An 11,079-nucleotide genomic window follows, 5' to 3' on the forward strand; every position below is an offset into this window, starting at 1 on the left:
TCAAGGAGTGAGGCTGGAGACATTCTCCCATCGTCTTCTGCGGGATCATCTGTCCCTCTCTTTGGTCAGGGGCTGCAGGAGGTTGCCATGGTTTTACTTGCTCCTTGGTAGGAAGGATGATGCATTCCTTCCACCAGGTGGTTATGGGCTGGTGAGTGGGGTATTGTGGTCTGTTCCTTTCTCCCAAGGAGGGAAAGCTTGGCAAAAGTGCTGCCTTTTGCATTGATGCCTTTTCCTGCTCTTAAAATCAAGAGTCATACACGGTTAGAAGGGGAAAAGGGATTTTACCTCGGTATTTATTTTAAGGATCCTTAGGTGCACACATCCAGGTCATATGCACTGAAATGCACCACGCCAAATGCCCTCCCCCAAAAGATCTGGTATAACATTATAGGTTGTACTAATTAGCATATCCATCAAAGATTCCCCAGTGAGAGGCTCAAGTGAGCCCCCCTCCCCAAGGAACCTTCCCCTGGATGGTTCTATCTTGGTTTACAGAATGTGTTCTGGAGAGGACCTTGGGGTCTGGGGCACACTGATCCCTGGCTACGAAGCTTCTAAAATGTTTAGTCTCTTAGCTTGACAAACAGGTCCAAGAATGTAGGCAAAAAAGCACTAGGAATACAGAAGTTGTAAAAAAGGTATAACAGGGGTATAAAAGAAAAGGCAAAAAATCTTCATGGCATCAGCATGAGGGCATAAGGTGAGGATATCTGCTGGGCCCAGAGGCATCTGTAGGGATTTCCAACTGCTTTTCTGAACATATATCCAAACTATTCCCCTGCACATTTGTCTTTTAAAATTACTTGTGGATGTGAAAGGTTTATTTGGAGTCTGTGTTAATGCTTCTGTGAAGTGAGTGCTTTGCTCTAGAATTATGTGTATGCTCTGGGGAAATTTATGAGTTTCTCTTTTTCAAGTATGTAAGGGTTGCAAATTAAGCCATAGGATTGAGATGCTGCTTTTATTTGGTGACTTCTAGCTACTTATAAATTTTCCAAGATTTCTGCTTCCTTGTTATTGGGGTTTTTTAATTAGTACTTTTCTCTCTCTTGACTTCCTTTGTATAAATGAATGAAAATGTAGTTTTAGTGAAATTCTGTGAATGTACTATGGTTGAGAGGACTGTAAAAGGCTTTGGTTAAACTGACGATAACAGTAGGGTCAGGTCTTTGTAAGCCCATGGAGTACTGCTAAAAGGGGATAAAGTGTCTGGCCAGAGTGTAAGCTAAATCAGAAACAGAGATGGGACTCTCTTACACCCTTAGCTGAGATTAACCTTACCTGAAGTTTAGCTACCTTAGACTCCCCCTGTAGCTGATGAATTAGAACAAGTTCTGTCCAGAGTGCAATTCCTTCTAACTATGCCAAGAAACTTGCTTTTTAGTAAATGAAGGAAATCTAAAAGCAGAAGTTCAGGAATGGGAAGCTTATGCCACTAACTTGGAGAGCACTCTTGCAAAGCAGGAGAGTGGATGAAAAATCTGCTTAGGAGAATGCTTTTCACTTAAAAAGCCCTTTCTTATCTATAAAGATAAAAGCACTTTAAAAAATCTGTGCTCTGTATTTTTTTTAACAGTCTACATATGCAGAGAGACAAGAAGCAATTTGTACAAAGGCTGTGTTATAGTGAATAAAATCTCTCTATTAAATTGACAATCAAGCTCTTATTACCAGTCCTGTCACATATTTTTGGCACCATCTTTGATGTGATGGTGTTTGGGGCCACACTCTCTGGAAAGTATACTTCCCACCAAAGCGCTTGAATGAAGTGATTTCTGCTCAATCTCTGCACCCAGCAAGGATTTCTTTAGAAATATGCTCATGTTATTCTGCTTCCTAAGAAGTAATAAAGTGCTTGCTGACCTACAGCTTTTCTGTCTCTTCTGTCTCTTGCCCTGTTGGGAAAAAAATATCTCCTCGATGGGGAGAGAGAATTTTCAGGCTCTCATTTCTTCATGAATAGCTAGGTCTACAGGGTTTTTTTATGGAATAAATACTTTTTTTTAATATACTTTTTTTTTTTTTTTAATTGCTGTGATTACAAGACTTTTATTGTGGGTGCTGTCAGCACTTTTTATCCTTCCTAGATGCTAAAAGTGCTCAGGATTTTTGTCACAAGTGTTGCAATCCTGGTATTTTTCACTCTGAGAAAGAGATCTTGCACTCTGGATACCAAGAAAAGTTCCTGTTGCCTGTATTATCTTGTAGTTACCTCTTTGATCACTAGAGGTTGTTGTGTACATGCAGGCTTAAAAACGGCTTGCCTTTCAGAGATGCCATGGAAAAGGGCTAAGGAATTCAGGGGGTTGAGGGAGAAGGGGAAAAGGATTTTGTTCATATGGACTGGCAGTCTGGCCTTTGGGTCAATGGTCAGTGATATACTCTGAATTTTGTGTTCTTATCCTGTAAGATTGAAAGTTCAAGCTCCTTGCCTCTTTGTTAACACATAACTGTACCAGAGCATAAAGGCACAAGTTACCAACTCAATATAAGCATTCTTTGCTGTAAAAGTCCCTAGATTTACAATAACTTTTTGGGCTTGATGATTATTTCTCTAGAATGAACCTTGAAGTCTGGTGTTTCAGTACACAAGACCGAAAATATTCTTTACTAGTCACAATTTCTTGTTGTATCGGCCTCTTGTGGACTCTTCTGGATCAAGGGGAGAGATTGGATGTAATTTCAGACAAAAAGGATATAATTTTTTCTTTAATGACCAATATATTGAACAGTAAATTCCAATTAGTACACAAACGAACAAAAAATAAAACAAAACCCCACTCAACCACACCCACACCTTTGATGCTATAGGCAGAATAGAGGCCTATTATATGCCATCCTGTTGTGGAAATCCAAAGGTCAAGACTTGACAAGGGAGAGGCTTTCATCCATAACCAGAGCAAAGACAGATTTTGTTGTCAGGAACTTGCCATTTCAAGTAACAAGCCATTTGCTTGTGATGTGACAGGTTTAATCTACCCAACAGTCAGAGAGATCTACCTTCAGTGTTGCTGGACTTGTCCATCTTTATACGTTTCCCCCAACATAGGATGGTTTTCTTACCGAGGGGTAGGACGAGTTTGGGAGCTGCTGAGGAGGCCTGAGTCAGAATGAGTGAAGTGGCACCTGCTCACCAGAGGAAGGTGAGCAAGAGACGTGTGTCCCTTCCTGAGCTTCTGACCACACCAGAACTGGTTTGGGTAAGCAGGAGAGGACCATGAATGCACCTGATAGTCTCTGTTGTGTCCCAGTGGCTATGAGAGGTGGCAGAGTTATCACCCTGGCTCAGTTGGAAACTCCCATTTTACCTGTCAACTTGGGTGTCTCTTATCAAATATTGAGAATGGTTTCACTGAGAGCTCAGCTGCAGCCTCTCTGAAGGATTTTTATTAGATAATGGTTCTGATTTATGGTTTAATTTAACTAAGTTGGATCAACATCTAACAGGGCTCCCTCTGATTTTCCCCTTGTACGTGCAGCTGGGACCCTCTCTGTCCTATCTCTTCTGAGGCATCTGCTTTACAGTGCCAGGAAGTGAATGTCTATGTTGCAATGTCAAAAAAACCCCACAAACCAAACCAAACCAATAACCCAAACAAAACACTCAAACAAACAAACAATTTTTTTAAAAAAAAGAGAGTAATGAGTAGTTCTCACTCGCAAAGTGAATGACACCTCAGAAAAAGATCTCTCATATTTCAGAAGAGCTGTGCCTGATCTCTGCAGAATCAGGTCTGTCTTGCTCAGGAAATAGACTAATTTTTGGAACCAGCTTTATGACTATCTGAGTTTCTAATTTTTATAAATGTTTATTAAAAAACTAAAGTCTTAACAACTTAAAGTCTGCCATTTAAAAGTGCTGTCAAATTTACAGGTCCTTCTTTTCCATACTAAAGCTGCAGGTGTTGGGTAATAGAACAAAATGTGGAGTAATACTGAAATGAATGGTAACTGAAGAATGCCCACAAAATAAAATAAGTGTGGGAGTGAAACAGGGTCATAACTCTTGTGGTCCTTCCTCTAGCCTTGGTGAGGCTAAGAGAAAAAAAGAGGCCAGATTAGGGTGTTTGTTCAGCAAGGGAACAGGCTGCCATGTGTTAGGATGTTACTTCGACCTTGCTCTGGCCAGCTGAAAAGAAACACTGTATAGTGAATATCGGGTGCCTGTATTTTAGAGCAGATTGCACACTTTGGCATCATTTTGGTTTTTCTTATAAAAGCCCTGCTCACAGAGGAGAGTATAGGAAGCATTATGTAACTTAAATGAAAATGCACAATAGTATACGTGGAGAAGTGCTCTGTGTCTCAATCTGAATGGTAAGTCATCCTTCTAAATCAACAGAATTTCTAGAGGACCTAAATTGATGCAAAGGATTTTACCTTCTATTTTGTGTTCATTTTTATTAATAGCCTGCATACTAAATGCCTCCTTTAAATCTTTATGCTGTTAGCTTACACCTGTTTAACATTTTAAACTTCACAAGTTCTTTTGTGAGTTTTGCTGCTTTAACTGTGAGGTAGTCTGGGATTTATGTAATTATGAAGCCCCGTGTTTCCTGAGAAAACTAGGACACAAATTTCCCAGGAGGAATTAGCAAATAATTAAAATATCGAGGAAAAGAAAACAACAGTGAAGCATCAGCTAACAGGGTTACAGATATCTGATATTTGACAGCATTTTTTTATTTGCTTGTTTTTAAGAATTTCAGCTAAAGGATGTCCTGTGCTTGATTCTTGTGCTGCTGTGTTGGGATGAAGGAAACTGGATGCAAGAATTGGACTCAATGAGTTCTGCCCTGCATCTGCCAAGGTTAATGCACATGCATCTGCTTCATGGTTTGTCATCTCTCTCCTATTCCATGTTGTTCTTTTGTCCTCCTTTTTTTTGTCTCTTCCCTTTGTCCTCAGTTTTCCTTCACTTTAGACAATCAGTATTCCTACCACTGTTTGATACCTCCCATGCCTCTGCCAGAGGCAGAATGACATATTCGTGCCAGCTTTGGCTTTCCTTGTGCTCTTCTGTGTCTGTAATTCCACAAAATAAAATTTAAGGTGACCCCTCTTCCTCCTGAGTCTGAGGTCTGAGATCAACCTCATGTCTCAGGGTGCACATACCTCCCCCTAAGCTGGGCTTCCATTTTGGAATCATTCCCAAGGGAGAAGAGGAAACAAAGACTGGAGACATAAGGCATCTGAACTACAGTTTCCATATGCATAGAAACAAACTGATAGCTTAAAAGTTCAGACCTTGTGCAAAATTTGTTGTGATTGTATATTTGTGCAGATTTTCTTTTTTTTTTTTTTTTTTTTTTGTGGAACAGAAGCTCATTGATTTAATCGTTTTTTGATTATCATATGATACTCAGTAGTGCTTAATTTCTATAGAAGCAGAGGCAGTGGAGACAATATTGTAACACTTACACTGCTGAAGAGTACTTATTGACTGCTTTTTCACCTAATTACATGTGACCATCTAGTCTTTATCTTTTAAAAAAAGAAGAGGGAGCTCTTATCCCATTTGGGGATGGCAAGAGAACATCTTCCCATGCTTTGCAATGTGCTGCATATTACCTGTTAAACCACTGCACATCTGTGATGAGAAGCCATTTGAAAGGCAATTAAAGCTAAAGGGTCTGTGTGTGTATTATGTATAAATCTCTGAAGTTGGCTTTTGTGCCAGGAGTACTTTTCTCCTCAAAGGAATTATCATTTCAGTGATCACAGTCTAAGAAGCAATAAACTGTTGAAGAGCAAGCTCAATTAATGACCTTAATTTCTAAACTGAAGTGTCTGTTTAGGAGCGTATGAGTGAATTATGCTCAGATTTAATTCTGAACTCAATACACTGCATTAATTTTTGGAAGCCAACCTGTCGAACACCAACTGTGTGTTTTAGTGACAGGTTTTGATAGGAGCCAGTAGCATTTTTTGTATTAACAGACAAATTTATTGTTCACATAATGGAAAAAGGGAGTGTCCATAGCTGTAGCATTCATGTGAGAATGCTGCTGGTCTTCTACTTCGGCTGTGAAAATTTGTACCTGAAGCTGTATTACATTTTTCAGTTGTCATTGTTTCTCATACACTATTGAAACTTCCTTGTTCCAAAGGTTTTTATAATACCCCAAGTAACCATTGTTAGGAGGTAGAATTAAATTTTTCCTATATCCTAATAATCTTTGAAATTCCCTCCACACTAAATAAATCCAGTTTATTTTGATTCCTCTAAAGATTATTAATCAAGTTGGTGAAAGATAAAATGGCTCCAGCTTGCATGGAAAACTGTAGGGATTTTGACATGCTGTAAGCAGAGTGGAGAGAAATCTGCTTCAGGGTCCTGATGAAATGAGTGCTGACTCACTGTTAGCTTTGATCTCTGGCTGGTTAGGTTGGCTTATTCCTTACAAATATTCTTTTTCATCTCCTTTACAACTTCTTTCCTGAAAGTATGGCTGTGAGTTCTCAATTGAACATAACTGAGTTATGGTGACTTTAAAAGTGCTGTCTGTGGCTAAACCTTGGTAACCAGCTGTGAGATTATTCTGATTTAGCTCCAATTCCAGGGAAAAATAGTGTTAGCCCTAATGACATCACTGTTTTTTGAGATAAATGCAGGCTGAATGTAGACTATTTTATCCTTCCTTTTGTGAGTATTGATATCTGCGTGTGTCCTGAGGACGTGTTTTATGTGACAGTAATTGAGAGACCATGCAGCCCAGGACGGAAAGAAAGGTCTGCTGAACTGCAGAGATCTGTAAGAACACCACTGAGGATACTTACGGGATGCAAAATCACACCCTGCATGAACATCCACTTTCTGATTACACAAAATTTAAAGCATTCTTCACCTGACCTATCTTTCCTTGACAATTGCTTTTCCCACATGCTTGAGCAGTGAGATATGTGCCACCCTGGATTAGTTTTCTTCCTGTGCATGTTCTTCCTAATCAAATGCCACAAACTACCATTCAGTTACTGGTGATCTCTGTATATGAACCTTCTCCTGGTGTGTTAGCCAAATCCTGTCAGCAGTGGTAAGAGGGTTTGGTCAATGTGGGGTTGATTGTTTTGTTTTGGTGTTGTCTCCTCTGATCTACCACTAGAAGTTTGTCCCATGCTTCATGGAAAATATGTGATCTTGGAATAACTCTCAAAGTTGTGTGCAATTAAGGACCAGCAGAACAACTTAATAACTAAAAGAATACCACCAGCACCTCACCCTCCAAAGTAGATGTCAGAAAAGGCAAAATATCTAAATTTACGTTCTTGCAACAAAACATCAAAACCAAGTTATTTGTTTGTGGGATTGGCGACTTCTGGAGGAAGAGTTTTGGTAGAAAACTTGGAGCTGTTGCCAACAAATATGACAGCACCTACTAGATGCTGATGCTGTGGCTCCAGTGCACTATTTGGAGTCATCTACATTGAAAGATTTCCATGTAATTAGGGGAACGCAAGACATTTGATGGAGTCTGCTACTTGTGAGGTCCTGGGTAAGAATCGGAATGCCAGCAAGAGATGGAAATAGCTTTCTTTATTAAAAAGCTGGTGGGTAATGGGAGAGGTATTTCAGGTTAATCTTTTTTTCCAAAGGCATCAGTAGGGCTCCTATTTGTCTGTCCTGGAACAAGATACATTTTAGACAATAGAATTCAGTTTTTCATAGGGAATTCATTACTGGAGACAACAACAAGACCTCAAATGAGAATCTTCCATCTGAAAGAAATTCACTTGTTCAGGTATTGTGAGAGGAGTGTTATTTTTGAGGTCATTGAAATCCATAGGTTGGCAATGAAACATGCCATGCCCATGGTCTGTGGTATTCAAAAGAGATGGTGAATGAGAAGAAGTTGTAACAATTTCTTTTTCTACTTCTTCATTAGAAGACAGCATGATAAATCTCGTCTTGCCAATCCCCTCATTCTCCAGAAGTTAGCTTAGGTTCCTTTTGCTTTGGTGCTGTCTGGTGTAGAAAGTAGACACTTTAAGAGAGTAGATCTGAGGAAAATACCCCTATAGTCTGAGTAGTAGAGCTGTTGCAAAAAACTTAAAAGTTTATTGAAAGTAAAAAATAAATCATCCAGGTTCTTTTCAGAAACAGCTGGTATTTGATTTAATACCCAGTGTTTTATCTTCCTGTGCTTACCTTGTCCTGTGGTGAAGACCTCTCAGGGTGTCTGATATAATAATACTTCAGAATGGAAGCAGAAAGGGCAAAGAAGAATATGAAGAACAAGTCACCAAATTGTATTAAACTTTCTTAAATGTATTAAGAACAAGAACAGAGTCAGGAGATTTTTACATTACTTCGGCGGCATCTGGATGAGCAGTTACAGAAGAGCAGGGGGTGGTTGCTCTCAGCACCCATTGAACTGAAGATCCAGTGGCTTGCCCTGAGAACTGGAAAGTTTCAAGTTTTGCTATTGCCTTCAATTCTCCTTTTGAAGGAACTTTAATTTAACTGCTTTAATTTCAGCAGTATGGATTAACAGTCTAATTACAAACAGTAATGATCTGCTTAAGAAAAGTGTGTGCTTAAGCTCTAGGCATTGGAAAATGTGCCATAAGGATGACCTTCTGTTGCAACCATGAAGAGTTTCAGAATGGTGGCATTTTGGATGGTTTAGTTTCAAAGTCAGGCTTTCCATTTCATCTGAGAAAGAATCTCTGGGGGAATCCTTCAACACATCAAAACTGGACAATTTTTGATTTATCTGCTCCAATCGGAACTGTTTTTTCAGGAGATTGACTGGATGACCTCCTGAAGTCTGCTCCAACCGATGTGACTCTATGATCATGTGGGGTGTCTCCATTTATTTCTGTTTTGGGATGGGAGGGAAAGCCCAGGGATTAGCACGAAGAGATTAGATAAATGGGAGTAAAAGCACAAGTGAGATATGGTCTCCACAGACCTTGGCTGTTAGGAGCCAAGATTTAAAGTTCTTGGAAACCTTGTTGGTCTTTGATCCTACATTACTAATTCTGCCGGTATAAAAGCTGAAATTTTCCTCTCAGGAGCCAGTTTTGTTGGTGATTAGTGCACTGTTCAGACTTGTCTCTAACACTGTTCTCAAGTGAAACATGGCTGCAGATAATGTCTTTTTTGGGGTCCAAGATTAAATAGTTTTGCATTACATCTCATTGTTCTCTGAGTAGAATTTGTTTCTGAACTGAAGTACTCTTCACAAAGTGGCACAGAAAAACTCTCAAGGGATTCTATTCCTACTATGAACACAAGTGTTTGTTACCTGCATAAATGATTTATGGTCTTAAATTCTTGTGTTTAAGCTTGATTGTAACCAGTCCCTCGTTGTGGCAGGCCAGATGCTTCATACTACCTTAAAAGAAAGAAAAGAAGTCCTTCTTTAGACCTCTCTAATTTTTTTTTGAAAGGAGATCAAACTGTTTGAGAGCATTAAATCTTGCAGATTTCTAGATCAAGTTAGAAGCCAGTGTGTGATATGAAACCTTGCATTTGTCTTCTCCCTTTCTCCCCTTAAATAAATAAATGGCATGATGGCAATGATAATGCAAAGTAAACCAGTTTCCTTATTACTTTCCCAGAACTAGGAAGGCAGAAGATCATAATAGAATGTTATGTTTCAAACCCTTTGTGCCACTGAACTACTACTGGCCTTGCTGCCCAGTGAGTACCTTTCCAATATATTCAGATTTACACTTGTTTAGAATTTAAAAATATGTAATTTGGGGTTCATAAACCATCAAGTCATCCACATTCAGCTGCCATGTTGCTCACGTTTTCAGACTGTCTTCTGCTTCTGTGACTTCCCCATTCTCCTCCCATCCAAACTCCAGTTATGTTACATTCTGACCTTATGTGCTTTTTCTCAAAAAAAAATATATACAGCTGTCTACCCAACCTTGTACTAAACTCCTGCTTTACCTTGAGGCAGATTCTAATATGCATGTGTAATGCATTCCAGGGCTGAAGCTCCTACATGGTTTATACTCACAGCCCAACAGCGTTATGGAGCTCTATTTTACAGGGTGCCGACAACTTTATGAGTTTGCTTTAGTTTGTATTCCAAAACAGTTGCTTAAACTGTGACTTTGCCTTGTTTGCTTACAAATAAGCAATTTATTTTTTAAATGAACTCTTTTCTGCACTTTGCTGCTACTCCCTCAATACGGCGTGTTTAACGTCTGTCATGGTTTCATCTTGCTATCGGAAAATATCATAAGAAAGAGACCACTTCCTTAAAACAACAGACACCAAGATGGCCTTTTGCAGCCCCAGGTCTTCAGCACACTTCTTCTTACTTACATAAGTAATTTGATTTCAAGGGGTCTATGCATAAAAAAAAATGATGGTGTCCATATGAGTGTTTATATGGTTCAGAATATGATTAGGTACCCCTGCAACCTGTATCATTTCTTCTGGCTCCGGTTGTTCAAGCTGTTAATTGCCCAATGAAACAGATAGTTGTAGAGCAGACCTTCATCAAATATATCCTCCATGAAAATATTCAAGTATTAAATGGGTGAAAATCTATAATAATCAGAAAACAATAGATTTTTGGTTCTTTTCTGAAATGTAACACACACTTTGAGGCATCTCATTTTCCTGGCATACAGAATAAAATCTTAAAATGCATAGGTGTGTTTTCTTTCAATAACATCCTAAATGGGATTATCAAAATTGGAACCTTTTGGAAAAGCACTTCTCATGTATTAGGCACACTGTGCTTGGTACAAGAGCCATGCTGATACAGTGATTGTTTTTCTCTCTTATATTTTTCCTTATCAATGTTAAAGATTGAGGTGGAGGTAGGGGAATAACCCTAAACAAAATCACCATTCTGGGAAAAAACTGGGTTCATGCTGAATCTAGAGTTAAGAATTCCAGAACTTTGACAAAAATGCCCATCACTGACCTTTGATAAACTTACTGCTCTGAAAATGTTAAAAGGTTAATTTACTGTTGCTATATTAAGTCAAACACAATATTGCCTTCCCACACTGCCTTACTTATCCTGAATTGGATTCTGTCTTATCTTTCAGCTAGAGTAAAGTTTACATAAACTCTGAGTTACTAGTTTGGCTAGCTAATGTCAC

The sequence above is a fragment of the Coloeus monedula genome (assembly GCF_965178545.1).
Source record: "Coloeus monedula genome assembly, chromosome: 5".
NCBI lineage: Eukaryota > Metazoa > Chordata > Aves > Passeriformes > Corvidae > Coloeus > Coloeus monedula.